Source organism: Poecilia formosa, unplaced genomic scaffold (genome assembly GCF_000485575.1).
Source record: "Poecilia formosa unplaced genomic scaffold, Poecilia_formosa-5.1.2 Scaffold479, whole genome shotgun sequence".
NCBI classification, from domain to species: Eukaryota; Metazoa; Chordata; class Actinopteri; order Cyprinodontiformes; family Poeciliidae; genus Poecilia; species Poecilia formosa.
In genome coordinates this window covers 309,008-314,700 of record NW_006800418.1, presented here as the reverse complement: position 1 = coordinate 314,700, position 5,693 = coordinate 309,008, and the positions used below count along the sequence as shown (strand labels likewise).

The 5,693-nt window shown below is 39.3% G+C and overlaps 1 long non-coding RNA gene across 1 annotated transcript; it reads right to left on the bottom strand.

Moving 5' to 3' along the window:
• Window positions 1-3,312: 3,312 nt before the first annotated feature.
• LOC103156397 (uncharacterized) lies at window positions 3,313-4,171 on the bottom strand. Its single transcript, XR_478143.2, has 2 exons — window positions 3,605-4,171; window positions 3,313-3,334 (listed from the first exon to the last, which is right to left on the bottom strand). It is a non-coding gene; the product is annotated as an uncharacterized LOC103156397 (long non-coding RNA).
• Window positions 4,172-5,693: the final 1,522 nt, after the last annotated feature.

Genomic DNA, 5,693 nt, shown 5'->3' with positions numbered 1-5,693 from the left:
GGTCCGTCTCCAGTGGATTCCCCTTCGGGACGCAGCGGATCTGTCGGTCCTAGCCCGAACCCATCTGGAAAGAAGGAACAACTGGACCGCGACGCTTTTCGCTCTTTCCACCGCTATAAACCTGTCCGCCCTCCAACATGGCTCAATTATCCAGCGCTCAGCTCCCAACTACTCACCTTCAGATCAAGTAAGAACCAGTTCAATTCATTCCTGGAAAAAGAAACACACTCCTTCCTTTACTAATCCTCTGCCTCTCGTTGACAGTAAGACGACCCGGTCATCCGCTCCAGTACTCATTCCCTTCCCCTTCCCCTGGAATCAATAAACTCATTATTATTGTTTATTTACTCTGACTCATCTGATTGTGTTCCTGCATGTGGGTTCGTAGAGTGAACACCATCATGACAATGAGGGTTAACTGAGATTCTGTAAATCTAAAAAAATTAATTATTCTCTAAAATTGACTTAGATTATCTGACACAAGAGCCTACATTAGAAATGAAACAATGTAACATATATTATAAAACTTATATTACGTGTTATAACATTCACCAGCAGTTTATACAGGTGGTAAAGACTATTATTTATATGTAATTCTTTCACTCTGTCAAAAGTAAGATACATCCCAAATCTTCGGTTTTTGTTTTGAAGGTTTCATAAAGACACGATGTGAGGAAGAAGAGGGAGATATCTTTAAAGAGAGACGGATTCACTGCACAGCACGGATGAATCTCGCATCGGATTTTGGACTCAATCTTAGCTGCTGAATCACTCTGAAGCTAGAACTCGTCAGCTGAAAAACATATACATATATCTATATATATGTATGCATATACATACATACATATAAACATGTATCCAATATATTATATTATTCAGTATTAATCATTATTTATTTGTGTCATTATTAATCATTATTTATTTGTGTTTGTATAGTTATATAAATATGTATTGATATTACTAAATAATTTACTGAATAAATTATGAACGGCTGTGTGCTTTGTAATATGCTCATCATACACAGCCGGCATCTCTGCTTTTTGTGGATGATGTGGTCCTGTTGGCTTCATCAGATTGTGATCTGCAGCTCTCGCTGGAGCGGTTCGCGGCCGAGTGTGAACAGGCTGGGATGCGAAGGTTAGAGTGCCTTCTCCGGGTCAGGCGGGTCGTCCTGCCTCAAGTGGAGGAGTTTAAGTATCTGGGGATCTTGTTCACGAATGAGGGAAGAAGGGAGCGGGAGATCGACAGGCGGATTGGGGCAGCGTCTGCCGTGAAGCGGGCGCTGTACCTGTCCGTCGTGGTGAAGAGAGAGCTGAGTCAAAAAGCAAAGCTCTCGATTTACCAGTCGATTTACGTTCCCACCCTCATCTATGGTCATGAGCTTTGGGTCATGACCGAAAGAACGAGATCACGGATACAAGCGGCCGAAATGGGTTTCCTCCGCAGGGTGGCTGGGCTCTCCCTTAGAGATAGGTTGAGAAGCTCAGTCATCCGGGAGGGACTCAGAGTAGAGCCGCTGCTCCTCCACGTCGAGAGGAGCCAGTTGAGGTGGCTCGGGCGTCTGGTAAGGATGCCTCTTGGACGCCTCCCTGGTGAGATGTTCCGGGCACATCCCACCGGGAGGAGGCCTCAGGGAAGACCCAGGACATGCTGGAGGGACTATGTCTCTTAGCTGGCCTGGGAAAGCCTTGGGGTTCCCCTGGAGGAGCTGGAATAAGTGGCTGGGGAGAGGGAAGTCTGCCTCCCTTCTGAAGCTGCTGCCCCCGCGACCCGACCCCGGATAAGCGGCAGAAAATGGAGGGATGGATGGATAGCCCCACAATATGGAAGATTTCTTCTTCACCAACAGTTGCACGCCTGTTCGTGCTCTGCTGCCTCTCACTGGTGAAGATGGTGTATTGCACTACTTAAAACAGCCTTAAATAATGTTCGAAATGCTAAGTTCATATGTGTTTTGTAGACATCTTGCTGTAAAACTTTAGGATCAATTAAATTAAGAAATTTAGGACTAAACAAAATGGCAGAGCAATATAATATTACCACATACAGCTAATTTTTAAAGTTTACAAATTTATGTCTGATCATGATTTCCTGGTTAATGTCAAGTTGTCATAACGAAGACAATTCTGTCTAGGTTAATGACAACTTGTCATAACGAAGACATTTCTGTCTAGATTAATGTCAAGTAACAAAGACATTTTGAATAATGTCAACTTGTATTAAAGGTGTCATGATTTACCAAATGACACTTTATGACAACAGTCATAAATATTCATGAAGACTTATTTATGTTCATGACAAGTGATATGTCATGTTTATGACAGTGTCATGTCAGTCTTATTCACACCCCTTCAAATAAAGTGTTACCCAGATGCCAAATTTCAATTTGTCACATAATGAAATTAAATCTCTTTTGATGTATGTTTGACACATAGAGCATTTTTATAATTGATGGTAACATAGATTGTAGGGCTGAAACGATTCCTCAAGTGATCCCAGTACCTCGATTATTAAAATTCCTTGAGGAAAATGTATCTGCCTCAGATTCTAAATTCTTGAGATAAAGGTTGCCTGAAATCAAAGAAAAATTAGCAAATAAGGCAGTGCCATTAAAAATATTTCCTTCTTTTTATTTCATAAGATTCGTTAAGTTATATTATATTATTTAATGCACTGTGTTCCGGCCGGGTCGTTATTTGCGTTGAGCAGAGCTCTCACTTCTGCCTGAGTTGTTGACGGAAGCTAAGTATTGGTAGCAGAATGTCCAGTTTTCAAGTTCAGCCTGAGAGGATTTTATTGATTGATTATAATGTCTCGGTCGTTTTTCGGGGGACCAATAAGCATCCTTGAAAATGACTGGCGTGATGCCTGGGGTACGGCAGCTTTTCTCCTCCCGAAGCTGCTGCGTGGTGGCGGGGAAGAGCGCTGCAGGTGTATTTATACAGGTGAGTGGATAGACTGAACACTGTGGGCGGCTCCGCGTTAGATGATTAACATAAGTATAGCTTTACGGACGAACCGGAAAATGTATTTCATATCATCCCGGTCTCAACAAATGGGTGGCGGAGCTCATCGTGACAGTACATAGCTGGTAGATGTTTCTGTGTGTGATGAACACAGATGTTAAATCCTGTCGCTAACATGAACACAAAAGCTATAATTGTCTGGGCAAGGTGAGAGTTCATCTATTAAACTGACTGAAGATGAATACATAAACAAAAAGCTGGAGTATATAAATTTTTATAAGCGTATTTATGCCTGCCTCTTTGTTATTACACTTGTAACAGGAGTAGAATGGATCACGACAGGAACCAGGATTTGCATTGATTTATTCCTGTTTAGAACAAAAACATATTCTCCTGGCTCTGGCTCTCCCACACACACCTCTCCACAGCGCAGCTTGGCGCGAACTCACAGGAATGGGTTAAAATCATCTAAAGTTCACAAATAATAATAAAATAAAATCTGCATTCATACAAAACAATTAAAATAAAACTGAAACAGAAATAATCTGCCCAAAGGTTACAATTTTACACAGTAATATAAAGATATACAAAATACATGCATTTAACAACCAGATAACATTTTGAAATAATTCACATACCTGTTTAGAACAAAAACATATTCAGCAGCAGCTCCTGGCTCTGGCTCTCCCACACACACCTTTACCATCCAAAAGAACAAAAATAAAATAACCATGTTGGCACGGTAAACTGAATAAATGCAAAAAACGTGGGAATTAAATACCCAGAACAGTGCTGTGCTAAACATCAAAAAGTTAACCAACTATTTACAAGTTATGAGTTGAACAGCATACTTTTTCTTTTTACATTTTTAATATTTTAATGTACAGCAGAAGACAACTCTGTGGGCTTACCTCTCCACAGCGCAGCTTGGTGCGAACTGAGGAGGGCAGCGGGAACACACAGGATGTGACACGGAGACAGGAAACAAGAAAATAAAAGCTTCTCCACCAAAATAAAATACAATTCAAAAACCAAGGAAAAAACAAATATGGGGATGGATTTGGGGCCACATTAGGATCCAAAATAAAACAGTATAAAACAGAAATAAGTGCAAAGGTGACAGCAATCATGTAAATTCAACAAGGTGTTTTGAGAAGGTTCATCAAAAAAAATAAAAAATTAAAATTAACTCAGCTACACACTGAATATAATTTCAGATTTTAGTAAAACATTTCTTCAGGTTAACTTATAAGGTGAGCTGTTATTGCAAGAGGTTCATTTTCTAAACTACAGAAAAGTAATTGTTAGGGAAGCTCAAATGTGAAAAACTGGACTGATGTTGATATGCGATAGTAACTGCTGTTATGTTAGATTTACCAATGTTTTATTTTATCTTTTTTTTTATCCGATTACTCGATTAATCGTAAGAATAATCTATAGATTACTTGATTACTAAAATATTCGTTTACAACAGCCCTTATAAATTGTGCTATAAAATAGAACTATATCCCTGGAAAATGCATAAGTCCTCCCCTTAAAGGAGCAAATCTTTATTTGCATCTACTTAGACCAACACAAAGTTAACTGATTTATAAAAAATCTTTGCAGAAATGGCTTAATGTATGTGCCTCACCATGTCATTTCTCTATTTTTTTCATTGAAAAAATATTATTATTAGCATATTATTTGTGCTCTGTTTTGTCATCTAACATTGCAGACAGCGACTTGTCCAGTGCAAATCCCCCACCTTTCATGGAGTCCATCCCTGCAGCAACACTGAACCAAATTAAGCTTGTGTATGAAATGGATGAATGTTTTATTTATTTATACAGTGTTTATTTACATTTTTGGATGATTCCAGCTGAACAGATTCGTCCTGTGGATGAATTCATTTTTTGAGTATGGCATCATGTACTTCAAATATAGAAATCCTTTGACTGAGTGAGATTTTTTTTATGCCTATTGCATCAAGAGAAACTTATTTAAAGGCACTTTGAAGATGCAAGACTGCAATATGACTGTTTACTTGAGTCATATTTGTGCTCTGCAGTTGAGCCAAAACTCAGCACTTCAAGCCTTGGTTTTCTCTCTCAAAGCTCTTTGTGCCCAGTGGTTTGATGCAGACTCTGTGCTCACAGAGATGGAGAGAGATGGAGGGACAAACAGTGTGTGACAACAGCTCTTTTCCCCGACTGGCATTAGACATGGGACTTTATACTGAGGAGAGTATGAGTACTGTTGCAAAGTCAATAGGACAGAGGGAGAAAGAGGCTGCATGGCCATGATTGTTTAATTAGAGTTTACTTCATGCAGTGCCAAACGAAGTCCAGACAAACAGAATAAAACAAACAAAAAAAAGGGATTGACAAAACAGATTTTTCTTGGCTGGGAGTCATTGCCACAGACTGTGATGGGCTCATGAGATTCTGGTAAGTTGCAGATAGTGTTGTCAGTGGAGAGGCTTAGCTTTAGTTCAGAGCCAAGGTTTCCTTTACAAAACAATTAAAATTGGAATACACAGTTTTACTGTTCATTCTTGTTGTGTGACACTAAACATTTCCACCAAACTTCAGAAATGTGACTCTCAACTGTCACTTTAATAATGCAAAAAATTATGTCACACAAGTCCAGCTTATTTCACTTTGTTCTAATACTGACATAAACGTCACGGCTGGTTTTTTGACCCAAATAGAGAAATATTTAAACACAAAAGCAAAGGNTTATGTT